Raw genomic sequence first — 20,502 nt, 5'->3', positions numbered from 1 at the left:
TCCATAGTTGCTTGGATCTGTCCCTGTGGACTTCTGGTGAGGAGGCAGTACATCATGGAAAAGAAGGTATGATTCAATCATTTCCAGGAGGCCCTACCTCTCCACACTGCCTTGGGGAAGAAGGTTTCACATCTTGAACCTCTGGTGGGTAGCATTTATTTTAGATCCAAACTATAATGGTTACAAGTGGAGTAGGAGGAAATATATCTTGTATAAACCTGGAAAATGAGAGTTTTAAACAGATGAATATGGAAGTACATGTCTTGAGCTAGAAGTATAATGCATGCATTTAGGAGAAGAGAATAGACCACACACATAATTCTAGGACCAGATTCCACAGGACCTTGGAGAAAATGGGTAGATGGTCACCTTTTCTTTGAATAAGTAAAGAAGCCTTTAGAAAGTTTTTATCCTAAATAGTGACAAGATCTGACCGGATAGTTAAAAGACTGCTTTGTGAAAATAAACTTAATGGAAGGGCCAGGGGAGAAACAGGGGAGAATACTTAGGAGATACTGAGAAAAAGCTTGCTTGTATAATGTGTAGCTTCGAAGACAGAATTGATAGATTCTTAATATATTTTAAAGAAGGTTTTTATAGGATTTGTAAATGGATATGATAATAGAGTAAAGAAAATTAAACAATAAATGATGACTTCAATTTTTTCCCTAAGCAATAGGAAGGAAAATAGTAGTTGAAGTCAGTGAAATTGGTGAGAGCAGCAGTTTTATTCATTCACAGTAAGAAGTGGTAGTAGAGTGAGTTTACCTATGAATTTATAAGATTTGGAATGCCAAGACATCCAAGTAGAGATTAAATTGGGTCATTTTGTGAGACATACAAGAATATTTTAAGGAAATACTGAAATTAAAGTAATACTTAGAGAAGATTTAAAAAAAACAAGAGTTTGGAAACATGAAATACATATATATACATATATATATATGTATATATACATATACATATATATATATGTATATTTATTATGTTTATATATAAATAAATATATATATATATATATAAAATTTTTTACTAAAGATAATTTCCCCACCCAAAAGAGGAAAATCTATGAACGATAGATGGATGTTCAAAAAAATGGCTTTTTGATTTTAGATTTTAATGGAAGGTTGAGACATTTTTAATCTATGTGACATCGATTACTATGTAAAGAAAAATGGCTAGCAGAACATTCATAAGCCAGTGAGTATGCAAAGTGTTGTATAAGAGAACAGAAGGTCAAAGAGGAAGCACAGGGAATTCTTTCATAGTAACAGAAAAGACAAAATAAGTGAGCTCAGGTACAAGTAAGAGGGGTCTATGATAAGGGGAAGTAGTTTCTCTTGGAATTCATGTATGGATGAATATGAATATGTTAAATATGAAGCAAGGCCACTCACACGATAGTAAAGTTTGGAAAGACCTTGAAAAAACTTGCAAAAGGAATGGAAGGTATACAATTCTTCTCAATGAAATGGAGAAATAATTGGGATAGGCAATCAGAGAAGGGATCCTGGAAGACAGCTTAAACTCAATGATAATTCATTTTAAATGTGCTCTTCTCTCCCCATTTGAAGATGAGTGAAGTTTCCATTATTTCATGTTGTAAATTTTTATGTCGTCAGTCATTAAGATGTACTTTTCTTGCTATATATGTACTTTTTCTTGTTTTGTATACAATGCATAACATGCTTTTGTTAAATTCATTCAACCCCAAATATAGCAACAACTCCTTTTAATTGTCCTGTAGTGAATGCCTCCTGTGTCTTTTAGCTATCAGTCCCCCAGAATAGTTTTATGTTCATCCCATACCTAGCAGTCCAAACCATATAAGATTATCACAGAACCTAAATTACTAAACTTCTAGCTCAAACTAACCCTAATTTGTCTTTCCAGATTTATCTTTGCAGAATTGTTTTATGTTCATTCCATGTCCAGCAATAGCAAACTACATAAGATGATCACAGAACCCTGAATTATTATACTACTAGCTCACACTAATTCTAATTTATTTTTCTTCCTTTCATAACTCATTTAGGTCAAGCTTTATCATTTGAAATTAGTAATCTTTTAAAAATTATAATTTAACCCAAATAACCTACATTTATCCATCACTTCAATTATCTCTTTAAGAAACTGTGTAGTGTTTGTTTCTAATTCTCTATACTTAAAATAATATTGGTGGTATTAAAGAGATAGAAAATAATTGTGAAATTAACAAATTAGAGAACATTGTAAACTTTAGAATGTTAAAATAATCAAATACAGAAGCAATGAAAGAAAATATTTCTTCAATCTTGAAAAGTAATACAAACTAAGATTATTTTGAAAGGCTACAGAATCAGAATCAAATCTCTCAATAACTGCAATCAATTTTTTAGAGAGTACTTTATTTTTTTATATATTTAAATAATCTGTTTATTTATTTATTTATTTATTTTAGTAGTAGTGAAAATGAAAAATCTCTGGTCCACCTTGACTTGATCTGAACCTTTCTGGTCTTTTTTTTCCTTTTTTTTTAATGTAAAGATTTTTTTTTATTGGTTGTTCAAAACATTACAAAGCTCATGATATATCATCTTTCATACATTTGACTCAATTGGGTTATGAACTCCCATTTTTACCCCAAATACAAATTGAGAGTACTTTATTAATAGGGAAACTTTGTGTTCAAGAAGCAGAGATAGTAGAGCAGCACATTTTATAGACATGTTAATTAGGGTATTACAGACAATTAGCAAGTTAAAAAAGTTACTGGCACAGTTAATAATATCAGGGCATCTAATTTATTATATGAATAAAGTAAATAGTCCCCAAAGTATAAATATGATTGATCATGAAATGGCTTGATTAGGCTTAATAAACACTATAATCTTAACCTACTACTGAACTTCCAGAGCTAGTCAACAGTTCCTTAATTACCAGTATAAATACTTCTAAAATTATTCTGAGTTAATTGCTATTTTAATAAGTGTTTTCAGAATAACAGGTCATTGCATCCACATATTTTGGATGATTATTTTAAAGAAATGACACCTTTGAGAATATCATCACAGTAATTTTTTTAAATGGGTAAATATTAGTGTTACTCAGAAGCATAATGAGAAATAGTTTCTTATGATATTTTTTGGGGTGTTGAATTCATTTTAAGAAAAAAAGACAGGTGGGATTACACTACCTCCTTCTAAGACATTTTCACATACAGCTTCCAGTCATAACCCACATGAAAATTTTAGTACAACATGGTTCTCTGCATTTAAGCCTAGAGACTCATTTCTATAAATACCTTCCAAAAAAGCCTCAAGAAGAAAATATCATTTTTTAAATCCATTCTTCATTTTTTTAAATATCCATGATGTTATCCAAGTGTTTGTGGTTAATCTGTTGTGGTTGAAACATAACTAATACATTCTGCAGTGAATAGTCTCCCAGAATTCAAACAATTGCCCGTATGTTTGACAGGCTCTTAGGCAAGAGCTCTTTCTTACATCTTTACGTTTCCATGAGGAACTTCCATTACAATCCTCAAGAATAGGCAGATTTCAGGCAGGGTAACCAGTCTTTCTTCCTCTCATAACTCATAATACCTCAGACATAAATTATGCTTTATTGGATTTTAAATCATCAACTTCTGTTGGCTCATAATTGCTTATTCCAGTCATAGAAATATGTATTTTGCTTGAGAAAAACAGATTCATAAGTAATGTTAGTGTTAATTAATTAATTGTTGCTACTTTCTTTGTAACATGTCTTCATACTATAATTCTTTCCTCATTTTATGAAATTTTTCTGAGTAGGTAAGGAAAAAAATGGGAATTTTGTTTTCTCCCAGTTCTGGAGGCTAGAAGTAAGAAAGAATCCTTCTGTTCTTTCCCCTGGTTTCTGAAGGGAATGCTCAGTCCTCCATGTGCCATGGCTGGCTGCAAGAGTACCTCCTTCTCTGCCTCAGTCATGATCCCATGCTCTTGTTATCTCTGTCACTCTCTATCTCTATCTCTATTTTTTTTTTTTTGCTTGCATGTTCCCAGCCTCCCCTGGTCTTTTTCTTTTTTAATAAAACTCATATTGCATTACAGTCCTCCTACTCCAATATGGCCTCATGTTAACTAATAATGTCTGTAATTCCAGCATTCACAAATAAGGCCACTTTCTGAGATCTTGGAGGTAAGGATTTCAACATTTCTTCTGAGGAAACACAATTGGACCTGTTATAGATAACATGCAATTCATTTGTGATTATTACACATTTCCCATTGTGATTAGCATTCAATGAATATTACAAAGTGGAATGAGTTTGAGGAAGGAATAAAAAGGATTTCTAAATTTCAATTCATAGTTTCTAGGTTGTTTTTTTTTTTTTAATGTTGAGCACTGTCTTTAATTTACCTTCTCATCTAACAAGTTACCTTAGGAAGTTAAACAGTAGAAAGACACACACAAACACACACACGAACATACACACAAAAAAAAATACACAACAAAACACAGACAAATAAACCACCCAAACCTCTGAATCTCCCTGCCTCTCCAACCTGGGCATTTTGTCCTTGGCTCTCTTCATTTTGCTACATATCATTGATCTAATTGACATACTGTTTGGATTTATTAGAATATTTCTGTTTGTGGGTTTTGAAGAACCAAATGCAAATTTTCATCTATTATTTTTTCTGTTTTCAAAAAGCACAAGATTTGATAATCATACTTTAAAGTTCATTGGTGATGCTGGTAATATACTCAAAGGTAGAAAACTTTTTTCTTGTTCTTTTATTTGTTTCTGTTTAGGGAGTAGATGTGAAATTTTTACCTTTAGTTGGCTATTTGTACAGAGGGGTTATTTATATTTTTTGCTTATTTAAAATATTTTATTTTTCTGAGATGACTTATATAGCCATAAGAGGCCAGCTAGCGATATATTTTGGGTTTTTGATGATGGCAGATATTATCTGGAATTCACATTTACTTAATTCAAATGCTATGAACAGTAACATGGAATGAGCTATAAGAATTTACCTAAATATTGCTAGATGGGTTTTCAGATTTCTCTCTCATGTGTATGCTCTTGTTATCGTTGTCTCTCCCTATCCCTCTCTTATTTTTTTTTCCTCTCATGTCACCAGGTATCTATATATTTAATACTAAAAGGAAAGATACCAAGATGTTAACGGTGAAAACAGAATAATGAGGTAGTCAAATGGATTTCTGCAGCTATACATTCCTTACAAATGTGCACAGATGAACTGTATTACTTTAACTCAGAGAAATCGTTAAAATTTAGATATTACTATTCATCTTGTATTCCAACAATTTCAGTTATATAAAAGACATGTTTTTTCAGAGAATTAACAACTGCATGTCACTAGGAAGAAATGAAGTGTCCAAGTGCAGTCAGTGGATAAGTGCAGATGTACTCGCCAGGCTGGGTTCCAGAACTCCTGAGGATACCAAAACCCACAGATGCTCGGGTCCCTAATATGGAATAGTTTTGCAATTGCAAATCACCTATACACATCCTCCAATTTGAGTTCTCTCTTGATTACTGATACAACCTAATACAATGAAAATATTATATAAATTGTTTAGGGAAAATGACAGGATAAAGGGCTGTGCATACACAGTACAGATGTAACTGTTATCTGTCTAACTGTGTAGTATGTGGACTAGACGAAAAAAGTCCTAGAGAAAGAATGGAGATATTGAGATGAAGGAAAGTTGCAATAGAATATGTACCCAGATCACTTAACTTGCATGGATGTAGCAGTGAGTTTGCTACATAGCAAATTCAAGTTTTGGTTTCAAAAACTTTCTGAAGATTTCTTAAAAATTTATATATATATATATATGTATATATATATATAATTATATATATATATAATTTAGATATATATTTAAAAATTATATATATATATATATATATATATATATATATATATATTTATCCACAGTTGGTTGGATCCAAGAATGTACAAGGCTGTGGAGAGTTGACTAACTACATTATCTATCTCTACACGTGCATCACTAATAAGAATTTCATATAGAGTAAAAATGCCAGAAACAATAATATTACACTTAGCTATTTCCTCTTCCTTTCTCAGCATCCCATTCACATATCCCATGTGACTGATCTGGCAAACGGGCTGTCAGCAAAATTGAAAATAAATATTTTTATTTTTACTTGGAGAAATAATTGAAGTATTTTAGGAGTCAAGATAATATCTTTGTGATTTGTTTATAAGAGTTGGATGAATTGCATTAAAAAACCTTTTACCCTACAAACATGAATTGATTTTGCACCATAAAATGCACAATAAAGTAAACAAAATATCTTGCCTTCTTAAAATAGTCACCATATGGGCACAAGCTGGCCATTAGTGTGACAAAAGTGCTAACAATATCCTTTTTTTTCTTAAAATTGTTATGAATAAATTATCTGGGTCTATTTTATTAACTGAGTTTAATTCAATTGTTACATTATTGATTTTTTATGTAGAGCTATGAAATTGTACTTTTGGCTTTTATGTCAGAAAATAGAAGTATGAGAAGAAATATAAAGGCTTTTAAAGTGTGAAAACAGCAAAACACCCAAAGCTTACCTTCTATTATCTATATATTTTGTTACCAAAGCAATAAAAAATATTAATGACCATGTGCTTTCTTTCCTCATATTTGCCTTTGTTATGTTGCAGAAAATACAAGAAAATCTTTGTGAAACTTTCTTAAGACTTTGAATAACTTCTTTGGACTTTTTAAATCTAGTTACTTTCCAGCAAAACGCTCCCAGTTCACTTTATGAATAAAACCACAATTACACTTGAAATATGAATAGGAAAATAATTTTTTATTAATCAAGCATTATAGAACCTGAGCCACTTTTGCCAACTTTTAAACTACTTCACGTATCTTCATGCTTTTCTGTTTTTTAGTAAGTAAGTATGTCCTATTATTTTTGCCATACATTAATCATTGTGCAAAAGTTTCTATAAAAATTGTCACAATAGTCCATTTAGAAATTTGTTTTATTTTTGAACTACTTTCTTTCTAATGTACCACCCAACAGCTACAAGATTTCAGTTCCCAAATAAATAAAACATAATGTATAGCAATCACATAATATATGACATGACAGGTAGCTTTTGAGTTTAAATATTTTAAAAACTTAAGAATAATTTTTTTCAAAAAAAAACCCAGTAGGTTTGAAAGTAATGGATTATGAGAACAGGGAGGAAAGGAAGAGGGTCTTTTAGTAAATCAAAGGAAAAATAAAACTAAGTTATTTGTTAACCTAGCACATACACAAATTTGAAATTTTACACCTTGTGAAAAAAAACTGCATAATTTTATGATATCTAAGTTTTTTTCTTCTTATAGTGGGGATTGAATCCAGAGGTGCTTTACACTGAGCTACATCCCCAGTCCTTTTTGATTTTTATCTTGGCTTTGACTTAGTCTCCTTCAGATGGCTAGGACATCACTAAACTGCTGAGGCTGACCTGGAACTCACTCCTTCTGCCACAGCTTCTAGAGCTGCTGGGATTACAGGAGAGCCCCATCACACCCAGATAGTCTCTGAGTTTCTTTTGCCTTTTAGCTATAAAGTAACTACTATGTTTTCTTAAAATAATATATTAAATTTCAGCAGCACTGTGGCCTTTTAACTCTTAACTGCAGTATTTGAATAGGTATATATATAAATCTATGGCAGAAGTTTAGATATATGAGTTATATATTTAAAAGTCAGTCTAAGTAAAGTCCATTTAGAAAAGTATACATGGACATAATTGGTTATGTTAAAAATAGTGACACATTAAAGAAAAAGACTAACCAAAATTACTTGCTGTTTTCTCACCTCTTTACTATTTTCAGTACATTTTAAAATATTTGAATCCTCACTCTAAGCAGTATTTGCCTTTAAATGAAAGACTGAAAAAATATTTTAAGAATATCATTTCAAAGTGGAGCAATACTTTTAGAGACTCTGTAATTATTCTGCATGTGGACACTTAAATCTTGCTGTGATGGTAATAGCCACATCACTCTCTCTCACACACAGGCTTCCCTAATGGGAAATATGGGAGGAAGGTACAAAGAAAACACCTTGTCCCAGGACCAAGAATTGCAGTGGTCTTCCCAGAGAGGAAGCCCCTCCCCTGTCCCCACTGGTATTAACCTTGTTCAGATTGCCAAGCCACACACATCAGATGGTGTCCAACTGCCCAGCCTAACAAAAAGAAAATACAGCCGCCTTCTAGAGCACACTTGAAAAACTCAAAGGCAGTGGAATCTGTCACTCCTTTTCCTGAGGCTTTTTAAGATGTATTCAGGCAAATAAGGGTCACATCTTCTCCTGCTGTGTCTATTTATCTCCCCACTCAGAATCACTATTCCTAACCTCCAAATAACAGTGTTTGTCTTATACCTGGAAGAACACTCAAATCCCAGTTTCATATCTCTTTGCAGAATCATTTTCCTTTCATAAATTCATCTCATTTGGAAATTATTTGAAAAATATGATTTATGCAAAACAAATCCCCATTCCCAGAATAACCTGCATTTGGTGTTAAGCCGCAGCGAGAAGAGAAATTACTGATCAGTGAGCTGTTTCAGAAGGGCGACGTGAACTGCAGCTTGGATTAAGGAATCTGATGAAGCATTACATACCATGAAAGAAATAAAAACACTTTATAGGACTCCTGGGAATTATTGACAGGTTTCCACTGCCTTTTTGATCCGGATTCTATCCAGCAGGAGATCTCATTTGTAAAGAACCCTTTATTTAAACATAATAAAATGCCCCATTAAATTAGGGGAGGCCCCAGATGCTTTTCCATTAATATAGTTCTGCATAGGGAATTGTTGTTATGGAATTTTTTAGAACCACTTTTTTTTTTTAGTTAATGACATTAAGATTGGAATACAAAATCATCATACGATTTTAAAGTGTGCAGATTTTATTAAATTTTAGGATGACACATTAACCCAAAGATTCTCTTGTTAAGGTTACATTATGCTTGTGAAACTATTTCAAAATGTAAATACTGATTTAAGACCACAAATATTTTAAAAATTTAAAAAGAATATTTATACTGCTTTAAAATTAAGGTTTTCTCTGTAATCATGACAACAGTGACCAAATCTCATATATGCTCTAAAATGAATTAATAGGTCTTTTTGCAAATATGAAAAGAGTATAGAAGTAAAAGCATAATATTGTTTTCAAGTACAAATTTAAAAGAAGCTGCTCTTTCCCTTTTTAAGAAATGTCTATAATTAAATCTCTACCATGCCTCAGAATCAACACATGACAGAATAAGTAAATAAAAAAAAAATTATTGGGTACCCCACCCATAATATAATCATACAGATTATTTGGGGTGAAGCTTATATATTGGTCTTTTGGGGAATATCTAGCAAGATTTAATGCACATGGAGTGTTGATAACAACTGCTGCAAACATGATAGGAAGAAAACAAATGCATCTTCTCATGAGAACAGAGGCCTATAAAACAATTAACTTCTAGAGTATTATATAATGTAGACTCAAATTTTCTCTCGTCAGATGAAGTTAGGATTTTATTAATGATCTATAGACAAACCATGTTACTATTACACTTTCTTCAAATTTTACTGTTACATAATACAAAGCACATCAAGTGAATTTATAATTTTACATCAATTATAAACCTGGGAGATAGAGTTAGTGCTTTCCTAATGTGTGAAGGTCAAAGGTGAAAAGCATTTTCAGTTAATGCAATAGATGACATTTCTATTACAAAGTGACAAAAGGCTTACTGAATGCAAGCTGACTTGAAAATTACCTTAGTTGCTCTTTTAAGACTATTTTCTAAATATATATATATTTTTGCTCAGGTACAGTCCTGGTACATTTCATTCCTGCTATATAGAAAGCACTTCACCAGACCCAGACTCTACAGAAGAAAATGGATATAGATCTGGTAACTTACTATATACTGTATATCCCATGTGAAATTTTATTATGAAATTCTAACTATTGTGGGTTGTTGTTGAAAATAATCATACAATTTACCATTTCAAAATCTAGAAAATTAACCAATATAAGGCTGTGAGCAATTAGTATTTATATCTAGTCCTTTGCACTGCAGGTTGTGATCTACAATTTATACAGTGGCTGCAGTGCCAGCCCAACCCTGCCAGGTATTGACATTGTTGGTAATGTTCTGCTATTATCATCATGCTCTTCCACGCCTATTACTTTTGCTGTATATTACAGCCTTGAACCTCTTCATCACAGTTATTATCATCTTCTGAAATGCCTTCTTTTATGAAGTAGAACACAAATCACGAGACTTGATTCTCCTTGAAAAAGCACTTCAATTGCTAATCATCAACAATCTTAGCAGTGAAAGAAACATCTATCAGCCTCCCATCCGCAGGAGTTTCAGGAACACAAAAACAATAAAACACAGTGCTCTACTTGCTATTTCTGCTGCTTAATGATTTTCATAAGGACATTTCTTTCCTTGCTTTCAATCCATCTGCCTCTCTGTGCTGCCTATTATTTCTAGTCCAGGAGAAAAGTATGGATTAGAATTATCTTGAGTTAACCTCGTTTTCTAAGTTTTCATTAACACCTCATTGGGGAAGTAATTCATTGGATTCAAAGAGAAATTCAATTGTAAACATAGAAGCTTGAGACATCTTTGAGGAGTTTTGAAATAGGTTAGTCCCGTTTCTGAGTCACATAGTCAAGCATTCTTAAAATAGTCAAAAGGCAATGAGGAACATGGCAATGTGGCCTTTTCCTTCACATTATTTCACTGTCACAATTTTTGGGGGGTACTTTGCCTTTCAAACGTTTTCTTTCTGTTTATATTTATCTGTTCTAGATTTTAAGTTGCATAGATGGCATAGATCACAGAATACAACTTTTCGCATGAGCTGGGCAGAGCTGAGGCTTCCTTTTAGTATTGGTAGCTTTGGAGTGCTTGGCTTCTACTTTACAACTTCTACCTGAAGACTCACAGCAATCGTGCATTTCTTAACAATTTCTGAAAGTGTTGACTGTGGCCTGCAAAAGTCCCAAGTACATCAGCATACCTTTGTGGATAAGAGTATTTAAAAAAGTAAGAAAGGAAGAAATCAATTGTTTTTAACAGCTGCTTTTTTCCCTTCATCAACACTTCCATCCAAACACAGTCAGCCTTTTGGATTTGGGGGGCATTTCCCATCCCATGTTACAGAGTCTCTTAACCCAGAGGATTGTTTGTATTTGTAATCCCATGATTACCTTCCTTGTCATTGCATTTGAAACCAAATTAAACTTAGGTTTTGTGACTGGGTCTGTGTGTTGTTTTGGAAAAGAGCAGTGCTTTTTAATGGTAATTGCATTCAGTTTTGCACCTGATCTGGGAGGACTCTGCTTTGGTAGGTGGTGGGAAGTTTCAAGAGTGACACTGTCCATGCAGCCATCAAGTTCCAGCTTGCCATATCCCCTGAGACCTCTACCAAAAGCTAACTTTGAAATTTTTGAGTGCAGGATGCTTCACCCCAACCCTGGCAGTGGCTTGACCTATGAAGACAAAGAAAGCACAGTAGTAAAAACACAAAGAATGATATTTTAAAATTCTGAGGTCCCTTCTAATACTTCTTTCTTCTTGAAATCTGTACATAGGAATAAAATTGTTCTAGGATGTTAAACTTGTGGAGTTCCCAATCTATTAAGCATTTAAACATTTAAGATGATGCAGTTTTAATTAATAATCAATGTATGTCCTCTGAGATGATTGTTGATACATTAAAAACAATATTTTCTCTGGCCATATTCTTATGAGCACAATGAATCTCTGTAGGGCATTCCAACAGTATAATTAGTAACTTTAATTGATTATTGACGTCTATTTTTATTCTATGACATTGTAAATTCCATGAGAACAAGAACCATCAATTTTTTTTTTTTAATTTACAGTTGTACCTGTGGAACACAGTATAGAGTTTGATACACATTTCTCAACTAGCTATTGTATTATGCAGCTGAAATCATCAAGATGGGAGGTGTCTGAACATATTTTAATGTCATTGTGAGTTAATCAGTAAATATGTTATAATTGGACATGGCTGAATTATGGAGTAAGGTTTCTGACATGATGGAAGAAGAAATGTTCTCCAGACCACAAAAGATAAAAAAGGATAATTATACTTATTAATAAATACAACTAAACCCATATGCATTTTTAATGTAATAATCCCATGACATTAAAATTAAGGTTTTTAAAACATTCACTATATTAAAAGTTCTCTGTTTTTCAGCTATGAAAAGAATGTGCAAACACAAACTGCACAACATGGTAGCTATTAGTCATATGAGGGAGTACCTTGGGAGACTAAATCAAAGATATAAAGTCGCAGACATATAAGAGGATTAAGTCTAGAGATCTAATGCACAACATGCACTATAGTCAATAATGGTATGTTATTGAGGAATTTTACGAAATGATTAGATTGTAGCTATTGCCACAACACACCCACACACATACACACACACAAAATGGGTAACTATGTGATATGATGGATATGCTAAATTCTTTCATTATAGTAACCTTTTTAATATCTATATCTATTGCATCACATGATATATACACACAACAGAATTAATTAAATATATAAATTCAAGTCACTCTGCTTATTGCCTCTCTTAGGAAGGAACAAACATGGATTTTCCAACATGGTAGTCACACGTGGCTATTGAGGCTTTTTAATGCTTTTATCATGAATTGTAAAATTAATAACAGATATTGAGGACTTTGTATAAAAACAAGTAAACTATTTTATCAATGCTTTTTATAATGAATATAGTTTTAAAGAATTTTTTGATAAGTTGGTTTCAATAAAATAATTTAATTAATTTTAAAAATTTCAGAATTCCATACAAAAATAAGGGTTTATTAAAGAAAAGAAGATGAGAGAATTATGAATATGGGGTTCCGTAAGATGAAATCTTTATTATCAGAAAGCCAGGTGTGTGTAGTGATGGTGGTTACATGTGCATATGAGTCATTGTCAAGAGTTGACGATTTCTACTATGTGTTGAAGTTTAATGATCCTTTTTCACTTAGATAAATATGAGTTTAAGTAATTAAAAATATATAGAAAGCTAAAACATGAAAGGCCAAGCATAGGTCAATACCAATGGTATCATATAAAAGAAGGATTAAGAATTATTCAAATATAGAGTAAAAATAACTAAAATAAGATGAAGTAAGAAAATAATTTTACTTTCAGAAAATCATTGTGTATGTGTGATCTGATAAGTAATCAAGATTCTGTTGAATTATATATGTATTTCTTCCAACAATTCTAATCTATATCTTTTGCTCCACCTATTTCTTTCTACCTACCAGGCTCATTTACATACATCTTTATTTTCTATTTTGTCTTATTTAGGCTTATTTAGAGCCTTATTTAGTTTTGGCAGTGAATTCAGAGTGAGTATTTCTACGATCATGGGTATTGATATAGCAGAAATGTGATGCCCACTACTTTTGCCAAAGGGCTGTAATGATTTTTTTTTTGGGGGGGGTACTGGGGTTTGAACTCAGGAACACTTGCCACTGAACCACATCCCCAGCCCTATTTTGTATTTTATTTAGAGACGGCATCTCACTGAGTGCTTAGTGCCTCACTTTTGCTGAGGCTGGCTTTGAACTTGAGATCTTCCTGCCTCAGGCTCCTGAGCTGCTGGGATTATAGGCATGTGCCACTGGGCCCAGCTCTAATGACTTTTGGAGGACGTAATTCAACCCTTTACCTTCTTCTTGGATTTTTGGTACACAATAAAGACAAGAACTATTCCTCAGGTCTGATGGCAGTCTTAGGAGTTCACAACTTTCTGCTGATCGTACTTTTCCTTAGGACCAGGCGTAACCTGTTCCCCTAGTGTTTTCTGATCCAGTTCCCCAAGCCCTTGCACATTCCAGTGGGGAGAAAAGCCACTGCAGCTGTCTTTAAACCTTATTTACACTCAGCCCCTGTTAAGTCCAGAAGCCAATGTCTTGGTAACATTTGAATGAAGGCAGGAGTGATGAGTGCAACCCTCCTGCACATACCCTTCTCGTGTCTCCTGCTGGGAGAGCATCCCTCACTAACCATGAATGCTGCCACCATTCAGCATCCTCTGCCACCTTCCTCCAGGTCACACTTCTAAGTTCTACTCCACTTTCAAGGCTGCTTCTAGGTACTGAATGACCATGTGCGGGACCTAGTGCAGAATCCTAGTCTTATAAAGTGGATGCAGCTTGATATTCCCTGTCTGCCGTCTGCCTCTCTCAATTTTTTTTTTTTTTTTTTTTTTAGAATTGCACTGTAGGTAGAGATTCTTCCTGTGTGTCCACGGGTGTCGAACTTGTCTTGTGGTCTGCAGGTTTCTCTGCCTGCATTCCACCCTCTCCTTTATCCTTCACAGCCCTTGCTGTCAATACATTCTGTGCACATATAAACCTAGCATAGAGTTTGCTTCTCAGAGGATCCATGAGGATGCAAGATTTGTATGCAATACCATCTTCTCAGAATCATTGGTATGGCTATAATATTACAATGCATCAAAATATATTATGACAAATTAGAGTTTATTCCAAGAATGGGAGAAATTTACCAAAGCAATCCATTTCAGTAGCAAATTAAAAGACTCACTATCTACTCATATTACTAGATACTGAAAATGCATTTGATAAAAATTTAGCAGGTGTTTCTAATAGACACAGACTAGAAAGAGGTTACATAAATTAAAATCTACTTACTAGAAGAAAACACTAAATACTACTCTAAACAGCAGTGCATTGAAAGCAATCCAATTACAAATATAAGCTCGCCACACATTTCTTTTATGGTTATTAATATCTGCTCGTGCCTCAGACGTAATTGACAGAAGATGTATATAGGAATATTTATAGATATAATGTGTGGTAGGAACTTTTGGTATGAGATGGAAGTTGTTGATTATCATCTTTCTCCTTTTCTAGAAATCACGTAAAGAAACAAGAAAAATGAAAAGAAGTGTATTGTCTATGTTCACTGAAACTTGAAGGCAGATATGATTTACAGATCGTAAGGTATAAAAGGTCACTGAAATCAATGGGATCTTTGCAGATGTCATGCAAGAATAAGTGTGGAGGTTATTTAGTTGGCCCAGAGGTGGAAGAGCTGCTGATGTACTGTAAAAATATACTCCCCATAAGTAAAGGAATAATCCTGAGGGGTAAACACCATATCTCTTATTTTTAATAACCACATATGTAACTTCCGTAGGTTGAGAGGAGGTAGAATACATTCCCAGAGAAATGGAGAGAGAATTGGAGAGCAGAGGACATCAAGGGACTTCGACAGAAGGATTTTCAGTGTCAGAAAGTACATGTCCTGAATTCAGTGTGCTCAATGTGAATTGAAGAATTACATTTTTGCATGCCCTTTGATAAAACCGAGAAGGCCAGGTCTGACAGGAAAAGCCCTCTAGATTCAGCTTTGTTCAAAGAATCACAGAAAATGGAGTTTCAAAGAACACAGAGAACAGGCTTATTTGTAGGAAGCAATCTGTCTCTGGGGCTTCAGACTCTGACATCTCAATCTCAAGTAAGAACCCCTGCCTGCAAATGTGCCCAATACAAACCAACATGTTCACTAATGAGTAACCACATAGTTAGAACATTGTTCTAATAATACAATGAGACCAACTTGCAAAAGAGAAAGAAAAAAAAAACACATTTATATGTCCAAAGAGGTATAAATGGAAAAGATTTTTGAGAACGACTGGAAAAAGAAATTCCATCATGACTAATAATGCACACATATCTTTAAGTTTTCTATTACTTACATTGGGGATTACAAAGAAGTGCCAAAGGTCAGCAAAGTAAAAATCATTATCATCATCATCAGAAGAAGAAGAACAACAATAATAAAACCCCTAAGTACATAAAACACAAATTGCTATGTCCTAGATAAATAAATGAAGGAAAAATGAGGTCATTGGACAAATGAATATGAAATAAAAGTTATGCAAGGTTTAAGTCATCAAAGGAAATAAAATGATTGACATTAACATAACTAAAACAGTTTGTATTACTTGGGAAAGGAAGTTTTAAAGCCCAATATATTTTTAGGAGGCTTTGATGGAAAGTACACTGCACAGTTTGTAAACAGGAGGGCAAATTGATATGTTATCTATGGAGAACAGCATTGTAATAAAGGACACCTAAAAAGTTACATAAGAATGTATCCTTCAACCAAACAAATTTGCTTCTGAGAATGTATCTTACAAACCTCTTTACAAAAGTACTGTTTTACAACCTTGCCTTATAATGGTGCAATAGTGACATCCAGATGATTAAACCAATTAAAATTAATTAAGTAAATTATTATACACTACTTTATTGATTTTAAATTCCTAAAAAGATGAAGGAGCCGATGCTCTGATATAGAATTTTATATACTTATTAAACTAAGAGAAATATGATGATGAATAATAAATACAATTATATCCCTTTCTAGAAAAAGAGGGGGGAAAGGGATAGAGATGGAATCAGACTCTTTATATCTATTTACTCCACGTACATAAAGACCCTGTGCATGGATTTATAAGAACCCATGGGAATGACAAGGGTGGTGGCTCTTCCCTATGATCCCAGTGACGTGGGAAGCTGAGGCTGCAGGATTGCCAAGTTCAATGCCTGTTGCAGCAACTTAGCAAGACCCTCAGCAACTTTGTGAGACCTTGCCTAAAATCTAACTCACTGAACAAAAATGGCTGAGGAAGCAGCTGAGTTGGAAAGCATCCCTGGAAGTGACCCCCAGATCCCCAAAACAAACAAACAAAAAGAATCCATCCCAGTATGGGACAGAAATTTGGCTAGAAAGGTGATAAGAATTAATATTCATTATGGGGCATTTAAACTTTTGACTTCCACGATTAGACTCTACACTTGTGAACAATGTTAACACAATGCAAAGTTATCAAAAGATAGAAAATATGAGAAGTTAAACATCAGAATGACACAGCCTGTAAGTGGACATTGGAAGAGATGTCCATTGAAGCAGAAATAAAATGGATGGATTTGGTATAAATTTTGAGGGGAAAATTACAGATTTGATGATTCCACTCATTTATTCCTTCAAGAAATATTTACTTGGTACAAGATATATATCAAGCATATTGAAAGGCCCTGGTCATTAACTTTTAGTGGTGATGTGGAGAAGCAGGAATCTAGGGTGACTTGAAGTATTTTGGCATAAACTATTGGTAAAGTTAAACTACCTTAACCTAATGAAAAATGTTGTATAAAGAAACTTAAGGAAGGATTTACACCTTCAGTATTTATTTCTATTTTGTCATTTTAACTTTTGGGTAAAGATGCTATGTAAAGGATTAAATGTACTATTATACTAATATTTGACTTTCAAAAATGTTGCTTGAGTATATGGTAAGACATACTATATTTCTCCATAAAAAATCCAATATTTATAAAAAGATAGCTCTACTCCTAATTGAGCTATTAATATAATTCTACCTGAATGAAAAGCATAGCTTTTTTTTTTCCTTAATGGAGTTTAAATATTTATGTCAAACTTATTCTAGAAAGTGGAATTTATAAAAATGACCAAGAAATTTTAAAACATTGAAATTGTTATTACAATGGATTTAAAATATCACGAAATTTTACTTTTTAGCACTCTGGAAATTGTACAGTTGCAAAGTGTGGGCTAGAGATGTGACTCCGTGGCAGAGCATTTGACAAGCATGTGTAATGCTCTGGATTCAATGCTTAATGAAACACACACACACACACACACACACACACACACACACACTGATAAAAAGTAATTTCATATGTTTTTTCACAATCTTTAGGAAAAGAGTGTGACTCTGAAGAAATTGAGTAGGTAGGTTGCGAGCAATATAAGCAATTCATATTTTCTCCTAGTCTTTTTGGTAAAGCTGCTTCACTGGGAAAACCTTCAAACTATACAGATTCCCTACAGCATACAAATTCACTTCTGCTGAGGCTGCCTAGTGCGTTAGGGAAATCTTCTGCATTGTTTCAGATTTTTCCCTGCTGTGGGTACTGGCTCAACGCTGCTAGTTCCAGATCCTGGTACTTAGCACATATGAAGATACTTACAAATCATGTATGACACATATATGCTTCATGGTTTTTACCTTTTATTTCTTCCAGAGTAGAAGAAATGAGAAGATCTTGACAACCCGTCTCACACATTCTCTCTGGCCCTCTGCAATACATTATTTAAAAAAAGAAAATCCTTGAATTATCATGGCATAGGGATGGAATGCTTAAATAAACATGACAGAGCCAAGTTTTATGTTGCTTTTAATATTACACTTACTTATTATTTAAAAAATTGCAACAAAACAACCATGTTTTCTCCTGTTGTTTTTCCCCAAAATAACAACAAAAATTAAAAACTCATATAAAAAAACTAATTTTATTTGTCATGTAATCTCAATTCCATTAAAATAAGATGCAAATAAAGTGCATTGTCTTTGAATTAAAGTTTAAACAACTTTTAAAAATGATAGTTTTTACCAGTTTTCTTTAAGGTAGTAGACATCTTAAAGGTTTTAAAAATATAAATTTTCTTTTATTGTGAATGGTAAAATTTGCACTGAAATATACATAAATTTAATGTCAATGTTAATAACCATTGTGATTCATACATCAATTTAACCATTTTCAGTCTAAAAATATAGTATTTCCAGCATTCCAGGATCTTCATATGTTCTTTTCTATGTTCCTTTCACTTTTTCTTTCATTTATATTATAAACACTTCTACCCATATACACCTATTTCTTTTTTTGTGTGTTTTTTAAATTGGTTGTTCAAAACATTACAAAGCTCATGACATATCATCTTTCATACATTTGATTCAAGTGGGTTATGAACTCCCATTTTTACCCCAAATAAAAATTGCAGAATCACATCGGTTACACATCCACATTTTTACATAATGCCATATTAGTGACTGTTGTATTCTGCTACCTTTCCTATCCCCTACTATCCCCCCTTCCCTCCCCTCCCATCTTCCCTCTCTACCCCATCTGCTGTTGTTCAATTCTCTCCCTTGTTTTCTTTCCCCCCATTTCCCGTCACAACCTCTTATATGTAATTTTGTGTAACAATGAGGGTCTCCTTCCATTTCCATACAATTTCCCTTCTCTCTCACTTTCCCTCCCACCACTCGTCTCTGTTTAATGTTAATCTTTTCCTCATGCTCTTCCTCCCTGCTCTGTTCTTAGTTGCTCTCCTTATATCAAAAAAGACATTTGGCATTTGTTTTTTAAGGATTGGCTACCTTCACTTAGCATAATCTGCTCTAATGCCATCAATTTCCCTGCAAATTTCATGATTTTGTCATTTTTTAGTGCTGCATAATACTCCATTGTGTATAAATGCCACATTTTTTTTATTCATTCATCTATTGAAGGGCATCTAGGTTGGTTCCACAGTCTAGCTATTGTGAATTGTGCTGCTATGATCATTGATGTATATACACCTATTTCATCTCTGTAAAAATGCCTAATTACAAATCTTCTGGTCAATTTATATACTTTAAGTAAGAGTCATCTACATTTCCTGTGAGTTTGCTGATGATAAACTCTCCTAACTTTTGTTCATCTGGAAATTACTTATTTATTTATTTATTTTGTGGGTCTGTGATATAGAAATCTAGATCTTTTTTTTTTTTAATCTCTTCAAGGAGGTGATTCCATTGCCTGTAGCCTCTATTGTTCCTGATGAAATGTCAGCTATGGATTTTTATAATTGTATCCTAAGTTTAATGTGACCTCCCTCATGTGTCTTTAAGGTGTTCTCTTTGTCTTTGATTTTCCATATCTTTCTATGATATGTCTAGATATGACTTTATTAACATTTATCTTATATGAGGTATAATGTACTCTTGTTCTGTGAATAGAGACCACCAGTTGGAACAATGTCAAGTATTATCTCCTCAAATATCTGCTGTAGCTGTTTAACTGCCTTTCTAGATGTGCAATTAGTGTGTTAGAGAGTTTGATATGATCCTGCAGGTCTAGAAAGATCTAGGCAAAGTTTATTTTAAAATAAAATTTCCTTTATTCTGGTTTCTAGATCACTTACTCTTTTTAATATTATAGCCCCATCATCAAATTACTTCTTTATTTTTGATAATGTATTTTAGAATTGTCTATTATTTCTGTGTGATTCTTGTTTAGAGTTTGTTTTTCTGCTAAAATTTCCTCCTCAAAAATAATTTTCCCAATTTGAATAAATTACATAAATACTTAACAAGATTACTTATTTTAAATCCCATCTCTTTTTACTTGGGTATCAGGGGTTGAACTCAGGAGCACTTGACCACTGAGCCATATCCCTAGCCCTATTTTGTATTTTATTTAGAGTCAGGGTCTCACTGAGTTGCTTAGCACCTCGGTTTTTGCTGAGGCTGGCTTTGAACATGTGATCCTTGTGCCTCAGTCTCCCAAGCCC

The sequence above is a fragment of the Ictidomys tridecemlineatus genome, chromosome 9 (assembly GCF_052094955.1).
Source record: "Ictidomys tridecemlineatus isolate mIctTri1 chromosome 9, mIctTri1.hap1, whole genome shotgun sequence".
Taxonomy (NCBI): domain Eukaryota; kingdom Metazoa; phylum Chordata; class Mammalia; order Rodentia; family Sciuridae; genus Ictidomys; species Ictidomys tridecemlineatus.
The sequence above is the reverse complement of the archived record's forward strand: the minus strand, read 5'-3'. Positions refer to the sequence as shown.